This window comes from Peromyscus maniculatus, chromosome 2 (genome assembly GCF_049852395.1).
Source record: "Peromyscus maniculatus bairdii isolate BWxNUB_F1_BW_parent chromosome 2, HU_Pman_BW_mat_3.1, whole genome shotgun sequence".
In the NCBI taxonomy this organism is placed as follows: Eukaryota; Metazoa; Chordata; class Mammalia; order Rodentia; family Cricetidae; genus Peromyscus; species Peromyscus maniculatus.
Window position 1 is genome coordinate 38,620,882 of NC_134853.1, and position 20,963 is coordinate 38,641,844.

The 20,963-nt window shown below is 40.9% G+C and overlaps 1 long non-coding RNA gene across 1 annotated transcript; it reads left to right on the forward strand.

Annotated features, from left to right (window-relative positions):
• The first annotated feature begins 2,931 nt into the window (after positions 1-2,931).
• On the forward strand, positions 2,932-9,171 carry LOC143271816 (uncharacterized). The gene is made up of 2 exons (XR_013049003.1): positions 2,932-5,155; positions 5,663-9,171. It is a non-coding gene; the product is annotated as an uncharacterized LOC143271816 (long non-coding RNA).
• The last annotated feature ends 11,792 nt before the right edge of the window (positions 9,172-20,963 follow it).

Consider the following 20,963-nt stretch of genomic DNA (forward strand, 5'->3'; position numbering starts at 1 on the left):
GAACAACTGTCCAATACATGGCTCCCTCTGCTCTGAGGGAGGTTCCTGGTCCCAGGCCTTTGTTGCTCTCACAGTAACTGTGCTCTGGGGACAGACAGAACTCTGGGGCTGAGGACTTGGTCTAAGGAGGTTAATTGGAGTTAGAATGACGTTGAGGTGGGGAAATGAGGATGCTTTATACAGTGCCAGGGTTAGGAAGTCAATCCTGAAGCTCTCTCTCCCTTCTGTCTTGCTACAGTAAATTAAGCATATCTTCTGCAAGAAAGAATCAGGCCAACATTCAGAGGAAATTATAGGAAAAGAGAGAGAAAGCTGATATAGATCCTGTCTTGTCTGAAACCAAAGTTCCCTCTAGACTTCCCAATGACCCTAGCCAACAAAATTCCTGGTTTGAGTTGAGTTAATTTTAGTTAAATTTGTCTCTTTCTATAAAATGTATTTTGATCCAGATAATTTAATATTGTTAAGAAGCTCAGAACTAGGAAATGAAAATCTATCAATAGAATAAGAGGTCACAAATCACAAACTGTTTCTGCTCAAGACAAAATGCAGATTTTTGTGTACTCTTCACCAAGTACATCTTCTCCTTGGACATTTCTACTTAAAAATCAAACAAAGATAAGCCACAAACCATAGGAAAAAATATTCAAAGGGTGAAATACTTTAAAATACTACATGCTCAGGCCTATTTAAGGACAAGCTGTTTCTATTATTATGCTGGCCTGAGGTTTGAGAGGAACATGGTACTATCATTGCCACACAACAGAGCCAAAACAAAAATTACTCTATTCCTTTAAGAAGGTTGCTTAATGGTGGGGAATGTAAGGACAATCCTTAAAACTTTGAAGGTGATATCTCATTTAAGTACAACCTAAACTACAGCCTAGCAGAGCTTGTATCATTGATCATGCTGATATCTCAAAGCATTGGCATGGAGTCACACCAGAACATTTCTGCTTTCTAATTCGTGCTTAATCTATCACAATGAGATACTGTCAAAGAGTATAGGGAGCAACCAGAGATGTGAGTCCTATGCTGTGGCCAGAAAACACAGCCAGACATGAGAGGTTTGTTCCTTGATTTCCTTCTTCCATTTTCTCCTGATTACCTCCATCCCCAGAGGCAGTAACACAACAGAGATCATTTTACAGGTGAGAAGTGATGCATGGCCTGCATGCTTTATATTTCAATTACCAAATGTGTCAACTTCATTAACAAGACTTCTAAATTTCTGTTTGAATATTTCACACTCTTTGCATCTACTGTTGGAAAGTGCCTTTTACAGTAGAAGGAAAGTGCAAGTGAAGTGGCCAAAAATAACTCCCCTTCACCTTTTAGAGCTACCATTGTCTACAGTTATTTTGTATGGTGCCACTAAGTTGTAATCTCACCAATCTCAAAGAATACACTGTATATTAATTTCAGTTGCATAGAGCCTGCCGATACTTTATTAATTTTTCATCATAGTCCTGGCATTTAATAAACATGAATGGTTGTTTTCCTTGGCCTAAGTGACTGTGATAGTCTAGTTGATTTATGTTTATAAAATATAAGAAATATGCTTTTCTAGCACTGTTTTAAGGACAGAGGTTGGCCTGTAATTCATTGAATTGACTTATGGCAAAACACATGAAGAAAATAGTAACCTCTGATGTATTTAAGTGCATTTATAAGTTCTTATTAAATATGATTGAAATATATGACTTTCTGCATAGTAATATTTTAGTAATGACCACTGTGGACATAGGTGAGACAGTTGATTGGCTTGATCTGTTTGGGAGGCATCTAGGCAGTGGTACCAGGTCCTAGGCTCATTGCATGAGATAGCTGTTTGAAACCTGGGACTTATACAGGGACGCTTGGCTCAATCTGGGAGGAGGGGACTGGACCTGCCTGGACTGAATCTATTAGGTCAATCTCAGTCCTTGGGGGAGGCCTTGATCTGGAGGTGGTGGGAATGAGGGGTGGGCTGGGGGGAAGGGGAGGGGGCAGGAAGGGGGAGAACAAGGGAATCTGTGGCTGTTATGTAGAACTGAATAGTATTGTAAAATAAAATTAAATTAAATTAAAAAAAGAAAGAAATTGGTACCCCAAGATAGCTTGCTGTTAAAATTTGAAAATGATGGGTAGAGAAGGACTTTCTAAATACGTTCTTTTCTTCTTGACCCTTAAGTTCTTAGGAAAGACACATACTTCAAAGAAACCATTTTCATCATTACAGCCAGGAAGGGGGAATATAGATTGTAAAATATAGGTCAAAACATCAATATCTTTGTTAATTTCTTAGGTATGGAAACTTCATAGCCAGTTACAGTATTCTAAAAGCCATAGTTGTAGAGATTCTGGATATTTTTATAAGCTGCTTGCAGGACTGCTTATTTAAATAATATGCATCAAATCTTATTGATGTGTACTTATATAATTTATACACATTAAAACTTCTTTCTCATAGCAACCCTATGATACTGATATAATTTTCTTGGTACTGGTGTTTAATTTAAGAAGACTAAAGATGAATAGCTTGCAAAGGTCATAAGTTCACAGAGGACAGAGCTAAACCAATCGTGAACCACATCTTCATAGCCAGATAGCATCTGTATGTGGTACCTCTTATTAGGAGAAGGAAGAGGACACCAGGACTGCTATGGTCAGTATATATACCTTAAAAAGATATATTAGAATGTTTTTAAGAGCATTGTTTATAGAAAATGCCAGACAACATCCTTGTTTTCTTACAGGGAGTCCCTGAGAGGTAGAAGAACAGTGAAGCAGTGTAAAGTACCAACGGGAACATTTGGCATGCCTAGCTAAAGAGGTGCCACCGACGAACAAAGTATCCTAGGTGCACATAAAGGCACTGCTGGGTAGAAGGGCATGCAGGGTTTTCTCTGTAGGTAAATAGAGGTCAGAGGTATAAATGTCTGGAGCATGTTATGAAGGACTGTGTTATTCAGTCAGCACAATGATGGGGTGAGCAAGCCAGAGGAGAACAGCTGTTACAGATCCACGTGCACACAGTGGAAGTTTTCCTTCACCAATGAAGCAGTGATTGCACATTGCTTCTTGAAGGACAAGGTGATGGCCATGTCTGCATCAGGGCTGCCAGATCAAACAAGTCAAGCTTTGCAAAGTCAGTCTGCTAACGAGACGCTCAGACTCTCAGGCATGTGGCCGGAAGACACAGATTACCTCAGACTTCACATGGTTATTTCTGGGGGAATTTAGCTAGTGTTCCTCAGAAGCCAATATCCATAAATAAACATGGGATGCAACCATGGAACTGATTCTACTGAAACATGGCTTTTGACTTCTCTGCTGATCCAGATGTGAAGCGGTATACAGCTGTGATTAAGTAAAAACAAGGAAATATTGGCTGCTTTACAGTTCCAAGCCTGGGCAATTCGGACAGAGCGCAGCTGGACAGGGGGCTATCAGAAAGGCTGTAACTTTTCTTTTCTTTTTCATCTCTTTGAAGAAGATTCAGTCAAAAATAGCAGCAGTCTCTGCAAACAGTATCTACAGCTGCTAAGGAAAGAACAGCCTTCATTCAAATGCACTGTAGAAGGGACAGCTGGTCACATTGGTCTTTTCAGCCTTCCTCGTGCACATATTTAGCAACACACTCAGTGGCAGTTTCTTTGAGAATAAAAGACACTGATAGATATCTGGGATAACTCCAGCTCTGTTACATTTGCATAGAGAGAACTTATCAAGTCCTTTTCCATTATGTTCATATTCAACTCTCTCTAGTTATCCCCAGCGTTCATTTTTAATACAGAATGCATTAGCCTTTAAAATAGAATAGGGTGGCTAATAAAATATGGAAAAGTCAGCATTGAAAGTCAAGACCTAGACTGGGTCAGTCTTGTGACTGCACCAAGTAGATGGACTGCAGGGTGTTTCCTGTATTTGCAGTTAACATTCTCTTCTATAAACATAAAAACTACTCTTCCATTTTATCAACCTATTGTTAACTTTTAAGTGGAATAAATAAAAAGGAAAGGGCCTCAACCAGTTATAGTTTGACAAATAGACTCACAAACCAGATTCTAATCTTGAAAAGGATGCAACCTCTAGGTTTATAACCCATAGATGACACACATCCATACATGTAATATGTGAACACACATACACACACACACACATATCCACTTTCACACCACAAAAGTGCCAAGACCATAACAAATAATGTATAATACTAGGTGTAGGGCATTAGGTACACATACATGCATGCACAATACACACAACCACACCAATATATTGAAGAAGTAGAAGAAATCACAAAGTAACCTGGAGATAGGCCTTAAAGAATTAGCAGAATTTTAAAAGATGAAGATTCTGTATCAGGAAAAAGAAGATGCAGAGATCAACATCTCTAGTTTTTTCATGGGAAAAAAAGAAAGAAGGATGACTGAAAGTGTAGTTTCTGCCCTGTATGGACAGGTTTGCTTTTAGTTTTGAAGCATGTTGGACAGGAAACATGTGTTAGGAAGTGCAGGCTTAGAAAACAACCAACATACTTAGGTGGTTGACTTTCTCTTACTTTGCTCTCTATGCTTAGGATAAACAGAGAGGGGAGGGTTAAATAGAAAAGGATTGAGTTATGCCCAGGCACATTCTTCTGGTTAGACTTGAAATGTGAGATTACATCTCATCAATACAAAAATTTTCTTCTACAACACTATTAACACTCAGACAGGAGAAAATAAATATTAGTGTTTTGGTCTTTCCAATGATAAAAATCAATATACTAGATCCTGACAGCAGTAGAGGAGGTCATCTCTATCTTCTCTTTTGCGGTGGGAAATCCTGTCTAGCCATTAGATGTCAGTCTCTGGTCCTGACCTCTGCTCATGTCTTCCATGGCCTCCAGGCAACCTTTCTTGGGCACATTTGTGTTACTCCTAGGCCTCACTTTCTCACAGTTCATCCATTGAAGTTAGGTGTTTTAAAACATCTCTAGCAGGTTAAGACGTTCCTCACTAACCTTCATTGCTGTCTTCCTTCAAGCCAACACAGTCTTGCAAATGTGGCTCAACAGATGATCATCTCTTGAAGAACTGTGCTACTTAGTAGTGGAGAGCTGTATTAGGAGGAAGGGGAGGAAGGACAAAAGGACCAGGCCTGGGGAGGAAAGAGAGAGAAAGATGGTGGGGTGGTGTAGATGTAACCAACCGTCTTATTAAATAAGAAACACAGAAACAATGTAAAAGAGAAAGCCGAGAAGTCAGAGCTCAGAGCTAAAATCTCACCCTTCCTCCTGCTGTCCCAGCTTCGCGAAAAGAGAGCTACTTCCTGTCGGTTCGTATTTTTAAAGTATGTTGTTCTGCCTTCTCATTGGTTGTAAACCCAAACACATGACTGCCTCGTCACTGTCTGAATGTACAGCCCCCTAGGTCTTAAAGGCATATGTCTCCAATGCTGGCTGTATCCCTGAACACACAGAGATCTTATGGGATTAAAGGCGTGTGCCGCCACCGCCACACTCTTGCTATGGCTCTAATAGCTCTGACCCTGAACACACAGATATCTATGGGATTAAAGGCGTGTGCCACCACCGCCACACTCTTGCTATGGCTCTAATAGCTCTGACTCCCAGACAACTTTATTTATTAACATACAATCAAAATAATAATTCAGTACAATTAGATTATCACCACAGGGTGGGGTAGAGGGAGCAGAGCAGAGAGAGAGAGGGTGGGGTCTGCATCCAGCTTTTTAAAGGCTCAGATTGTGTGACCACGCCACATGCATGTAGTTGCCAGTGCACATTGATGACATAAGATGCAAGATGCACATGTGTAGCTGGAGTAAGGACAGAATTCTAACATTCCTGCCTTTTTGTTTATCATAAAAAACTGAGTGAATCGGACTAGGAACATTGTTTCTCCCAGAAAAACTGCTTCCAGCTGACTTGGTGGGCATCGGTTGGCTCTTAGAGGGTAGGCGTCCTGCGATGGTGGGCTGTCCTGCTGTCTTGGAGACATTCACCCCTCTTGGCTTGGCACTCTGGCTGCTTTTGTGTCTGACAGGACTCTGTGAGACAGAGAAAAGCTTAGGAGAAAAGAATCATTATTATTTTTATTTTCTTTGGAGTGTTTCCATACCAGGGAAGTTTGTGTCTGGCACTTATCTGAAGTAGATCTGACCTATCCAGATGGATTTAAGCTGGTTTCTGGAGCTTGGGAAAATTTTTGAACATGTTAAAAAGCAGCCATGAGAAAATTAGTGACCATTGTAGTATTTAGTACTCTGCTTAATTTTTACCTGAGATAAGCTTTATTAGAGGTAGATTATTTAAGGCTTTTATTATTCCTTTACTAGTTTAGCATCCAGGCGACACAGGTGATCAATTGTTGAAAGCATTTAACAGTAATAGATGGTTATATTGAAGCCTGTTTTTGCAGAGCCCACATTAAAGTCTGTTTTTGCAGAGCCCAGACACTTTTGGGTCTGGGAGTGTAAATACCTTTCAGCTGTTACAGTTTCTTACTTGATGATCCCTGGACTCCAGTTCTGTGGTGGTCCTGTAACCATAACCTGAGCAGTTCATTAGAAGAGGGAACTGGGAAGAGAAAAACTTGTGGGGTGAGAACTCATTCTTTTGGAATTAGGGACAAGGCAGAGAGCAGGGCCCTGTTTGTGTCCCTGTGCATGAGGAGGAGAAACACTGCTGACAGGTCTGCAGTGAGGCACATGGAGGGAGCAAATGAAGTGGAAGCTCCTACCTTAGCTGGAAAATCTTTTCCCATTAAGTCTGGTGAGGTGGGTAAGGCTGTCCTCCCTACCCTGACAATAAGGAAATGAGGAGAGGTGAGATCCCAAAACTCCCAGGATTGGGTCAGTGGCTCTGGTGTCCAGAAGAAAAGAAACAGATCACTTCCATGCTTCATTCTGGGTTCCCTGCAAGTGAGCCTGTGGCCAAGCCCGAGTCTGTTGGAGGTCTTAGTTTGATGCTCCCATGCCCCTTGGTGCCTGGGTGCAGTCAGCTGACCAGTTATCTTTCTAGGTGGCACCTTGAACAAGGCTCAGCTGAAGGCCCAGCAGGGCATGCACTAGCCCACATGGCCTTTTTCCCCCCCCTCCACTTAAAACAGGGACCCCGCGGCTTTTGGGAGCCAGTTGGACAGCATGTGCCAGCACTTGGCAGTTCTTTCTCAGGCTTTTCCCTCTCTCCCCTGGTATACCTTAAATGCCACAGCTGAAACTTCCATCTGTGGGGTCAGGAGCCTTGCTCTCCAGATGCTTAAGTTTTAGCCCTTATTTCGGGGAGGTCTGGGAGACAAGAGACAGATTTTATTCTGTGTCTCGATTTCTTTTTTAAGTCTGCTGGCTGGAGGACAGCTTCAGGAAGATCCACTAGGAGGCACGGTATAAACTGATCTCTGGCTAAAGATCCATCCTGATTACTGTGATCTCCATGTTGGTCCTGATTGTAAACTTATTTGTATCCATCCTAGCCTGCTTTCGGATCTGTCGGTGCTTCTCAGAGCCGCTTGAGAGCGAGTGGTGGGAGTTAAGGTGAGTTAAGGTGAGAGGCAGGTTTGGGCAGAAGTGGCTGCCCACCCAATACTGTAGAGCAGAGAGTGGAGCACAGAGCAGAGAACAGATAAGATAAGGTTCTTTGGAGTCAGAGATTCCTTAGGTTTAAGAATGCGTGTGGTCAGGAGAAAGAGAGAGAGTCGGAAAGGGAAAGAGGCTTTAGGGTTTAGGGCTTGGGAAAAGCACGGCAATAAGGTGACTCCTTTCATTTGCCCATTAGCTAGCAGAAGTTAGATAATTCTTGTGAAATATGGGGGTACAAGCAGCCAGGTTTACTGGTATCTGGGGATATTTAAGGCATTTGTCAGAGGAGGCATGGAACTACAAGAAGGAAGCCCCTATGTCTCATGGCTGCAGTGCAGAGGGAGAGAAAAAAAAATTTAAAAAGAAACGGGATCAGACTCCAGTCCCAGGTATCCCTGAGGTTGGAGAAGGATCTATATGAATCAGCACAGGTTATTCCCCGCTTCGTCAAAAGATGAGTAAGGGCTGGGGGTGTATGCAGCATGAAGACTTCTTGGGTGTCTGACAGCTTTGACCTCTTCTTCAAGAGAAAGAATGAGTTGGTTACTGCGCAGCCTGAGGACCCCCCCGGGGTCCGGCGCAAGGAATATAACTCAGGCTGCACTCATGGGAAATGGCGGGGATTGGAAAGGGGAAAAACTTACCAATCTGGTTGGCCGGTGTGGTGTGCAGGTTCGGTGGCTGGGCAAATGAAAAAAGTGGAGTGGGCAGTTGCAGGTCCAGTGAACCCTCGGTATAGGTTTCCGATGATGCTCAGCCCAGGATGCAGAGTGGGTGGAATGTCTTATCTGAGTCTACAGCACCAATGAAAGAATGGTAAGTAGCGCTGGTTGCAACACTGGTTACTGGCGGAAAGGTCACAGTCACAACAGAACCGGTTACTTAGTAGCGGAGAGCTGTATTAGGAGGAAGGGGAGGAGGGACAAAAGGACCAGGCCTGGGGAGGAAAGAGAGAGAAAGATGGTGGGGTGGGGTAGAGGGAGCAGAGCAGAGAGAGAGAGGGTGGGGTCTGTGTCTGGCTTTTTTAAGGTGCAGATTGTGTGACCACGCCACAAGCACTTAGTCTCCAGCGCACACTGATGACGTAAGATGCAAGACCTTGACCTGTGTATGTATGTGTAGCTGGAGTAAGGGCAGAATTCTAACAGAAAGTGTCCTATGAAAAGGGAGGTGGATGAGGAGGGGACCATTGTGAGTTGAGGAGCCATGTTCATCACCACAGCTTCTTTGACACTCCTTCTTTTGTGTGCTGGGTGTGAGTCCGTCAGAAAGGATGCTGCAGTGGCAGGTGCGCTCTCCCAAGCAGCTGTGTGGATGTCACCACATCCCTCTAGACTTCCGGCATCAGCTTCATGTTGAATTTTTGGTCACATGGCATGCACGGCCTTCATCACCTGGGAGCTGTGAATGACTTCAGCCCTTAACTCTACATTTTTCTTTCCTTTGATTTTTATCAGCAGTGGAGGAGGCTGACACTTTCCTTGACTTGAGGCTTCTCAGCATTTATAATGAACTTTCTGCCAAGTAAATAAATTTAAAAAAGGGATTTTAAGGGTCTTATATGAAAATAAAAAACAGGTTAAATTCCAACAAGAAGACCAGAAATTTGCCTTCTGAAAGTTGCTGTCATTTGTTTCTCTAGAAGGAATTCTCAGGAAGGAGAATTCAGACTCTGGGCTCTAAACATGGTAGATCCCAGAGTCACTTTCTTGCCTGTCTTCTTCATCTAAGTCTGGATCACAGTGTTTGGGTCCAAGAATGACTCTCATTTTACATGGCTGTAAGACCGTGCTCAGAAATCATTTCCCTTTCAAGCAGTAACTGCTAAGCCCTCCATAATATTGAAGTCAGTTTTATGCCGGAGCAAAGTCATCCACCACACTTGTAATTCCAAGGGGACGTGCAGTTGGCTTACTCTTTGAGGGGAGATTTTGACAGAAACAAGATATTCAGTGAAAGAACGACCACTTGGAAACTGATTTATGGTGTGTGTGTGTGTGTGTGTGTGTGTGTGTGTGTGTGTGTGTGTGTGTGTGTTACAGACATGGGATGTTTCATTTGAGTGCAGTAGGTGGCAAGAGAGAGCTCTAAGGGCAGACAGTGAGGAGGCTGTGTGTTTCACATTGACTAGTGAATCACAGCACCTCTGTCAACTACCTACTATTAAGCCCAACCCTAAATGAACTGACAAATATTTTCAACTTAAAAGACAGCTTATAAAACACCACATGTCTTTGGAACGCAGAGATTTTACTTTCCCTACTCACTTAAGGTAAGGAAGAACAAGGACCAGGATTAGGGCCAATGAGGAACTGCTGAGTTTACTGTCAACTTCAAGCCAGATTTTGAGTGAATTTCCCCAAATGGGATGATTCTGACTCCCCCGTGTCATGACAGATCACCAGTCTGCCTTAATAATTTTTACCTGTCTGGTCTACTCAGGTTTGAGTAGTTAAGAGAACAGGTAGAATTTAAGGTCAGAGATGAGGGGAGATAACTCAGTGGTTGAGATGCTTGCCAGGCACACATGAAGACCTGAATTTGGTCCCCCAACATTCATATGAAGGCTGTGCACAGTGTATGTGCTGTAACCCCTGTGCTGGGGAGGTGGAGATGGGGAGTTACTAGGGCATTAGCCATTCAGTCTAACTGAAAAGGCCAGTTCCAAATACAGTATGAGACTGTCTCAAAAAGCAAGGTAGAGAGAAATAGAGAAAAAGCATCACCACCTCTAGTGTATGCTTGGGTTAGGGCACTGCACATGGGAGAGGGAGATGAAGGGGAAGAGATGGACAAGGGAGGGATGGAGATAGGAAGGATGAAAAAAAAAATGTGAGGCCTAAACTGTAACTGCGTAATTAATAGAACAGACTTCTGTCATTAGTATCCTGGTGTTTAGTCCCAGGTTTGTGTTTTTAAGATGTTGTACCAGCCCCCAAGGCCCATCCCCTTCCCTAAATCTTAGCTCCCAATACCTAGAAACATTTTACCTGGAACCCCAGTGGCACCCTTATCAAAATCCCAGAAGAATTTCCTGCCAGGCAACTCCCACCCACCACACTCTCCTAAGAATCAGAGTACTACAAAAAACAAGCAACAAAACACCCACCCAACAAAGACAAGACTAGATATCAGCACCTAGGATTACAATCTTCCTAAACCCAGATGCCTAGATGACATTGTAAAAACACAATCAATTACAGCCAGGACAATATGTCTTCACTAGAACCCAACAATACTACCACAACAGGACCTGAATATTGCAATATAGCCAAAGCACAAGAAAAATACCTTAAAATTAACTGTATAAATATGATGAAGGTCTCCAATGAGGAAACAAATAAATCCCTTACAGAAATCTGTGGAAATACAACTAGTGGAAGGAAATTAATAAAGCAATTCAAGACTTGAAAGTGGAAATAGGATCAGTAAAGAAAACCCAAACTGAGAGAAATCTGGAAGTTAAAAATTTGGAAAATTAAATTGGAACCACAGAGGCAAGCTTCACAACAGACTACAAGAGATAAAAGAGAGAATCTCAGGCACTGAGGACAATATAGAAGAAATGGATGCCTCAAACTAAATGTAAAATGTAAAAACTCCTGATGTAACAGAGAAAGACAGTGTAGTTTCCTATATTTTGTTTTTCTTACTGAGACCATTTCAATTTTAATTAGAGTTTGATCTCCTTGATGGAGAAGCCCATGGAAAACTTAGTTAATTTTAAGGTATTTTTCTTGTGCTTTGGCTATGTTGCAATATTCAGGTCCTGTTGTGGTAGTATTGTTGGGTTCTAGTGAAGACATATTGTCCTGGCTGTAATTGATTGTGTTTTTACAATGTCATCTAGGCATCTGGGTTTAGGAAGATTGTAATTCTAGGTGCTGATATCTAGTCTAGGATATCCAAAGTTAGGATGTCCTAGCTAACTCAGTTTCTGTTAAAACTACAACTGCTTATCTATCTGGAACCTCCTCCAACTAACCGCTTATCTTAACTTCTGTGAAACTTCTTGCTTCAAACCGCTTGCTTCTGAGAAGTCCCCATGCAGGTGCTAAATGAGATTTCAGGATGTGGATTCTGCCTTTAAAATCCCTATGTTCTGGACCCTCAAGACTGTATACTCAGGTCCCCAAACACTTGGGTGTGGAATAAAAACTTTCAAGACTTTCAAGTGGCTGTAACTATGTCTGCGTGGTCATCTCTAGTGAGCTCCCATAACACTATGAACTTGCCTTTCCGAACCACCATCGTTGTGTCCCATAAGGTTGAGTATGTTGTTTTCAATTTCATTCAATTCTAAAAAGTCTTTAACTTCTTTCTTGATTTCTGTCTTGACTTCTTTTTCATTCAGTAGTAACTTGTTCAATTTCCATGAGTCTGTAATCTTCTTTTTTTGTTGTTGTTGCTATCCTTCTTTAATCTGTGGTGGTTAAATAGGATGCAGGGAATTATTTTCATATTTTTGCATTTCTTGAGAATTGCTTTGTGTCCCAGTATGTGGTCAATTTTGGAGAAAGTTCCATGAGGTGCTGAGAAGAAGGTATATTATTTTGTGTTTGAGTGAAATATTCTGTAACTATCTGTTGGGTCCATTTGATTTATAACATCAGTTAGCTCCAAAATTTCTCTGTTTAGTTTTTGTATGGACCAGTCCATTGTCAAGAGTAGGATATTGAAGTCTTTCACTATTAAAAATTAAAGTCACTGTATTAAAGTCAGTATGTGATTTAAGCTGTTGTAGGGTTTCTTTTATGAGTTTGGGTGCCCCTATGTTTGGTGCATAGTTGTTAAGAATTGCAATGTCTTTTTGGTGATTTTTTTTCTTTAATGAGTATGTAGTGTCCTTCACTATTTCTTCTGATTAGTTTTGGTTTGAAGTCTTTTGTCAGCTATTAAAATGACTACATCAGCTTACTTCTTAGGTCCATTTTCTTGGAATATTGTTTCCCATCATTTAACACTGAAGTGATGTCTATCCTTGATGTTAAGGTGTTTGTGTGTGTGTGTGTGTGTGTGTGTGTGTGTGTGTTGGATGCATCAGGATAGCTCCTATTTTCTTAGTCTATTTTTTTTAATTGGGTAATTGAGATCATTGATGTTGAGAGATATCCATGAGCAATATTTGCTGGTTCCTGTCATTTTGTTGTTGTTGTTGTGGTGTGTGTGTGTGTGTGTGTGTGTGTGTGTGTGTGTGTGTGATTCTCCTCTTTTGATTTTCTAGTCTGAGTTTATTTCCTGTATTTTTGTGTGTGTGGCTCACCTCTTTATGCTGGAGTTTTCTGTCTAGTGTCTTCTATAAAGCTGGATTTGTAGATAGAGATTGTTTAAATTTGGTTTTTATCACAGAATTTCTTATTTTCTCCATCTACTATGACTGAAAGTTTTGCTGTGCATAGTAGGCTGGTATCTATGGCCTCTTAGAATCTGTAGAACATCTACTCAGGACTTTTGGCTTTTAGAGTTCCCATTGAGAAGTCAGGTGTTATTCTAATTATAGGTGTGCCTTTACATGTTACTTGGTCTTTTCCCTTACAGTGCTTAATATTCTTTCTTCATTTGTACATTTTGATTATTATGTGACAAGGGGAATTTCTTTTCTGGTCTAGTCTATTTGTTGTTTTCATGACTCCTGAATCTTGATAGCTATTTTCTTCTTTAGGTTAGTAAAAAAAAAAATTCCATGGTTTTGTTGAAATTATTTTCTGTGCCTTTGGCCTGGTTTTTTCACCTTCTTCTATTCCTATTATTCTTGGATTTTTTTTCATGATTTCCTAGATTTTTCTGCATGCTTTGTGTCAGTGATATGGAAAGCCCATCAGTGATGACCACTTTTATGGTGGTATTTTATTTGTACTGAAATGTGATTTTAATTGTATGTTAATAAATAAAGTTGCCCTGGGGTCAGAGTTATTAGAGCCATAGCAAGAGTGTGGTGGTAGTGGTGCATGCCTTTAATCCCAGCACTTGGTAGAAGAGCTAGGTATATTTCTGTGTGTTCAGGGATACAGCCAGCATTGGAGACATACTCCTTTAAGACCTGGAGGGCAGTACTTACAGGCAGTGACGAGGCAGTCATGTGTTTGGGTTTACAACCAATGAGAAGGCAGAACAGAAAGACTATTTAAAGACAGACACACAGGAAGTAGCTCTCTTTTGGGGAAGCTAGGAGCAATGCAGGAGGTAAGATTTTAGCTCTGAGCTCTGACCTTTCTGCTTTCTCTTTTACATTGGTTCTGTGTTTCTTATTTTAATAAGACTGTTGGTTACATCTACACACTTTCACACAGTTTATAGCTAACTGAAAGTCTTTATTTCAGCCAGCTTGTACTATACTCAGGTACTTGGGATCTAAGATTTGCCCAGATCATTTAGACCAAGGGGCCTTTTAAAGGCAAAAACCACATCCTGGTGCCTGACTTAGCACCTGCAAGGGGACATAAGACAGCTCATGCTGGTGAAGACATTGAGTAGGTGGAACACTTATTCATTGGCAGTGGAAGCTCAAAATTATACAGCCACTATGCAAATCAGTGTGGTAGATCCTCAGGAATATGGGAATTAATTTGCCTCAAGACCCAGCAATACCACTCTTGGGCATGCACCCAAAGGACACTTGGTTCTGCCTCAGAGACACTTGCTCAAGCATTTTCATTGCTGTTCTATTCATAATAGCCAGAAATTGAAAACAACCCTGATGTCCCTCAACAGAAGAATAAATAAAGAAAATGTAGTAATTTACAAATGGAGAATTACTCAACCATTAAAAAATGAAATCATGAAATTCACAGGTAAAATGATGCAACTAAAAATAATTTATCTGAGTGAGGTATCCCAGAAAGACAAATACGGTATGCATTCACTTACATATAGACATTAGCTGTTAAGTCAATGATAACCAAGCTAAGATTGCAGAAACACAGAGATTAATTGTAGAGTAAAGGGGAAAGGGAGACAGAGTGTTGGGGACCGACTCTGGACAGCTGTGTCTTGAACCTGTGTAACCTTCCACGATTTATCAAGCCTCGTGTAAATAGGAGGCTCTTAGCTTAACCACGGAATGTACAATTAAATAAACTTCTTGGAACCTGTGCTAAATCAGCTAGCTGCAGGGGCCTGGGACCAAAGCGACCTCCTGCTGACCCTCCCTTAGGAATTTTCTTTGTCCTCTCCTCACTCCTCCTGCTCCCCCTCCCTACCTGAAGCCCTGTTTATAAGCTCTAACACCCAGTCAATAAAGGAGACCTTGATGCAACTCAGACTGACTCTGTCTTTCTTCAGGAGCTTGGTCTCCTTTCCCTCTCGCCCCCCATTGATTCCCAGGTGGTCCCTCCTCGAGACCCTCGAATAACCTGGCCTGCTGGACGGGTCAACAGAGAGGTCTCATTAGTAAAATGAAATATAATAGAGAGTTATTATAGATGTATGGTGGACTAGAAAGGAGGATCAAGTTGGGAAGGGGAAGGAAGAGGGAGACAAGGGATAGAATATGAGGAGAGAGTTAAAATTAAGGGCCATTTGAGGGGTATATAAAAAAAACCTAATGCAGTAGAAGCTTTCTAAAATACATACATATATGAAGGAGATCTGACTGAAATTGCCAAATAATTGGGAAGACAGCCCAACCTGGCCATTTCTTGTCACCAAATGAAGCTTCTAGTCATAAGATTGGGCTAAATCTACTTGAGTTGTTACACAAAAGGGATCCCATGGAAATCCTCAAACAATCCACGCTGTTGCCAAGACTATAGGTTGCTCTCCACAAACTGATGGCAAGGCCCCATTGCTGAAGAGCACACTTATACAGCTCATTAAACATGGAGAAGTCAAACTGGTACCTACAAGGAGCCTTTACACATAAACATATATCCTAGCATCTTTGGTACAGGAAGGCACTTTGCATGCTACCAAAAGAGAAACATAAACACCAACTGCTGTGGAATAATGCTGTTGTATACTGGTTTAATAAAACACTGACTGGCCAGTAGCCAGGCAGGAAGTACAGGCAGAGTGAGCAGACTTAAGAAATGCTGGGAAGAGGAAGAGCAGAGTCAGGAGTCACCAGTCAGACACAGAGGAAGCAAGATGACAAGGCAGAACTGAGAAAAGGTACCAAGCCACATGGCTAAACATAGTTAAGAATTATGGGTTAATTTAAGTGTAAGAGCTAGTCAGTAATAAGCCTGAGCAAATGGCCAAGCAGTTATAATTAATATTAAGCCTCTGTGTGATTATATAATAAAAGGCTACAGGACTATGGGTGAGATATCTGTCTGACCGAGGGCTAGGTGGGACACAGAAAAACTTAAGCTACAACCAACTCTGCCACAAACCCTGGGATTGAGAATAATGTCCTACCTGAAAAGCATGCTAGTGCAAAGGTTGCTCAAGCTTGTGGGACCTCTTAATATGGGATTTGACTTAAGGCCCACTCTGGGAGATGGAATCCTTTAACTGACACTGTGTGGGTGACCAAGAACCTGATACTACATAGCCTAGTGACGCTGGGTCAAACAAAATTACACACACACACACACACACACACACACACACACACACACACACACACAAACACACACACACACACACACAAGTTTCCTCCTTCAGCAGATGGGAACAAATGCAGAGACCCACAGCCCGATACTATGCAGAAAGTGAGAAATCTTGGAATAATCAACTCTAAACAACATGTGTCCATCAAGTCCCTTCCCTCCAGGATCAGGGAACCCTGAAGAAGAGAAGGCAGAAAGAGTTTAAGAGTCAGGTAATGGAGGACACCGAGAAAACATGCTAGGATCTGCAAAGCTATGCAGTAGATGACAGCTGATATTTATGAGGCCAGTCCACCAGCGAGCGAAACACCTACCTGAAAGAGGAAACTCATAAGGCAAGGCCTATGAGGAATATTGCCTATGCATACTGACTGTTTCTGTCTGTAATTATCTTGTGTGCTACCCTATTCCCTCCAAAAACAGCTATGGGAATTGTCCCACAACTGTAGCAGTGTGTTTCTCATTTATCGGACACTGTCATTCCTGTGCATTCCATTGTCAGAAGATGACTTCTTCCTGTACTGTGTAATTCGGGTAAATAAAACAAGCCCTCATAGTTCAGCCTTTGTTCCACAAAACAGTGAGAAACTTAGAAGCCTGTTTTATATCTTTAACTAAGCTGATAGGACAAGGTAGCCAGACTGGCTTACTTTGTGTAAAAATCGTAAGCCAGACTTTCCCAGATATTATTCAAGGATGGGAGTACAAATATCTGGGTTTGTTGAATCAAAGTCTTTTGGGGGCACATAAGCGACCTAAATTGCCCTTTTTTCCCCTGCCAGGTCCAGTTGATAATGTCTGACCCAGCATCTGGCCGAATTCCCTAAGCAATTAATGCTTTGACCATACTTCTAGTCTCAGTTTATGGTACAAGATTTTAGGCTCAGTTTACTAACTGTTTATGTTTAAGTCCCAAATTTTATGTGGATAGCAGGCAATTAACCAGTTTAATCAATTTAAATGAGTCCAGAGAGAATCAGCTTTATATCCAATTACCATGAGAGAAGCTCCCCAAAAAGTCAGAACTGCAGGGAAAGATCTGGTCCCACAGTCTTGAATAAAAAAGTTTTAAGTTCCTCTCGTGCTCTGACCTGTATGCAGGATGAGAAAAGGTATCTTTAGACTTGGGACGTTTTTTAATGCCAGCCAACTATTGTCAAAAGTGCTGAACTTGGCACTGTTCACTTCCCCCGTTGCTTTACACTGGTTGCCATGGTTACTCATTGTTTTTTTTAGACGGAGCTGCAGCTGCACTTCTCGGCACCTTTACGTTTTGCTGGTCACAAAATGTTAGCCTATAATGTTAATTTCACCCTAGAAATGTCGATTAGTGCATGATTTCATGATAGCTCAGCCTTTCTCCTTTGTAACCCTTGTAGTTGTCCCCTTGTTATGTTATAAGCCAAACTTTTACAACCACAGCTGCCCACCAATCAAAGCTGATAAGTCCTTGTGTCCCTTACCGCTTACCAAAGAATGTGTTATGACCCTGAGAAGAAGTTTCTGTAACCGTTTTTATTGCCAAAGTTTGCTGTTGCATGTGGTATATAAGCTATGAAAAGTTGAAGCTGAGATGGAAGAATAAAGAACGTCACCCCAACAGCTTAGGTTATTCCATTCCTAGAAAACACTCTCGGGTCCTAAGTTTCACTACACTGTGGCCTTTTCCTTTGAACCCTGTCTACAGCCTTTGTCTCCATGGACTATAATAAAACCAAGACCGTCTAAATCAACACAAAGTTCATAGGAGAGCACAGGGCTGCAAGAGTTTGCAACAGATCCTCTGTGTATAGATTATGGCTTTCAGTTTAGTGTTTTATGGGTGTCCAGAGTGGGCAACAAGTGGTTTTCTTATTCTTATGCCTTCTCTTGGGCACTTTTCCTTCTGTTTTTGTTTTTTTGTTTGTTTCTGTTCAATTTTAATGTGCTAGTTTTTGTTTTACCTTATTATATTTTACCACATTATTATACCTTAAAAGTCAGTTTGTTTTCTAATAAGAGACAGAGAAAGAGTGGATCTAGATGAGAGTGGAAGTATGGAGAAACTGGGTTGAGTACAGGAAGGGGAAATCATAATCAGGATACAGTATGTGAAAAAAAAAATCTATTTTCTCTAAAAGGAAAAACAAAGAGATAACTCCTAGTAGGATGTCTGTAGTCCACTGAGACATGTTCTCAGGAAGTTGTTCTATAGTTCCAGAGTTTTCTTTAGAAGAACTAGACAACCCCATCTAGTGCTCTCTGCTTCTGACTTTATAGGATGTTTGCTTGTATCACTGTGTCTCCGTGAAATGCAGCCAGGGACCTCACCTAGACCCTTCACTATGCTTTTGGACCTTGTCACTCCAAAACTGTGATGGGCAAGATGTCTTCAAAGATTTCTGGAAACTTTAGCGGTTCTGTTCTTATTTTACTGGTGAATACATGGTTGATCTAGCAAGCAATTGCTCGATTGACCATTCATTGTTTTTCCAGAGAATGCTATTTTACTCTTGGTCAAGCTGCGAATTTTCCAAATGTTTCCCTTTCTTTTTGTTTCCTAGTCTCACTCTGAATCTGACTACATGCAACCTATAAAGGGTAGGAAGATCACTTAAGTTCAAGAGGTTGAGACTACCCTGGGCAACATAGCAAGACCCCATTTGAAAATATACCACCAAAATGCTACAGATTGACAGCTTTTTTGTTGACAGTTTTCTTTTGACAAATAAAAAGCCATTCATTCTTAAATTTGGCCTTTCAGAAAGTCCCAGTGCATGTCATAGCTCAAGTAAGGTCTTTGCAAGGTATAACTGAGGTTACGGTTACTTCTATTTCCAGTTTCCTGTTGGATGCCCATTTTCAGCTGTGAGGAATGCCCAGTCTCCTCTTCTTGTCCTCCCTATAATCATTGTTCTAGGTCATTTCTAGTGTGTTTGTCTTTGCCTTGTTTTAAAGCTGCTTACAGAGTTTCAGAAATAGAGCAATGACCATAGGCCTTGGGACCACCATTCTCCACCATTGTAAGAAAATCAAAAGAGCTGAATACAATGAAAATAGAAGATGTCTATTTGAATCAGGCTTTTGGAGGTGCAAGGGCCATCTGCTTGCCTCTAATTAAAGCACCCTAGCTTCATCACATCATGGAAATCCAGAGAATGAAAGGGAGCCAGAGATATGAGGAAAGACTGTGGGGTTGCTCTAAGAAACTCTCCAAGATCAAGCTATGGCCCAATAAGAACTACATTAATTCCTCTGAAGTTCATACACCCATGGCCTAAGCACTCCATCTGGACTCTGCCACAGTAAGGAACCACTGTCACATTCTATATTACTTAACTAGAGATGAAAGTTTTGACACTGGAATCTTTGAAAGACCCTGTACAGTCAGACCATAGCACAGTTCACACCGTGGGGATGCCCTGTGGGAAATAGTCTGCTGGGCCTTCTATGCATATCTGGCCTCCATTGCAGTTTAGTGATCTCACATACTAGAGAATACTAGAAGTCTGTACAAATGCTAAAACTTCCCCCCAAATACACACGCATTAGATTGGTGTGTTTTAAGGATCACATTTATTTATGAACTTTAAAAACACTTTTCTGTGAGTCTCCAGATATGAATTAATTATTTTTTACTTAATTAACTAAAGCTCTTTGTGGCCCCAGCCCACCCCTTTTGTGCTTTGCCTTACAGTCTTTCAAGGCCCAGTGAGGAGGCAAAGGACAATGACCAGGAGGACAAAGACACAGGCAAACTGTGCTGCCTCTCTGACATGTGGAAACAAACATCATTAACATTTGGCTGACTTTTTATTATTACAAAACAGCTGCATATTCTAAGCCTTTCAAGTTCACAATATCTTGAATATTTCAAATGATTCCATCAAATACTCCTGAATGCAACAATTGTATGTACTGCATATAGCTCTTATTTGTTGCTGAGAAAAAAAATTCTACTGTGCATATTTCATGTAATTATTTACATCTTGGTTTGTCTTGTATAACTGCACTGAATTCACTTTATTTTGTAGAATCTGAGTTTTTTGATGTAGGATAATCTCATTGACAAAGGGAGATACTTTTAATTCTTTTTCTCTAATTTAAGTGGGTTTATTTTTCTTTTCTAATTGCTCTTGCATTATTTACAACACTTCATTGAACAGATATAGGAAGGGTATGCATCTTTGATTCCCATCACGACCTAGAAGGAAAGCTTTCAGTTTCCCAAGGTGATGTTAGCTGTGGGCAATCCACAAATGGTTGTTGTTATGTCTCACAATTTCATTCAATTAATAAATCATTGAGTTTTTTAAAATAAAGAATAGAAGTTTATTCTCTCTTCTTTGTCAGGATAGATGATAAAATGTTATTTTATCTTTCATTCTTTTAATGTAATATTTCACATTGATTAATTTGCATAAGTTAAGCCAACCTTGCCTGCCAGGCATACATATCACTTAATAGTCATAAAATTTTTTATTATACTTTTGCATTTACTTTGCAAATATTTTATTTTGGATTTTTCATCAAGATTAATCAAAGACACCGAGCTATAGTTTTCTTTTCTTGTGATGCTAGCTGTGTAATATGTTTTTGGAAGGAATCCCTATAGCTACTCTTAGAAGAGTTTAGGAAGTATTGGTGTTAATCCTTCTGTGAATGTTAATCCTTTTGTAAATATTTTTGGTGTAATCTTTTTGTTAGAGTTCAGCTGTGATTCCATCTGGTACTGGGCTTTTAGGCCTTTCACTATTGGCAGGTTATTGGCAGTTTCGTCTTAATCTTTGTTATTGATTAATTACAGATACCTATTTCTTTCTGGCATGGTATTGGTAGGTTGTTTTCATCTAGGAACTCTTACAT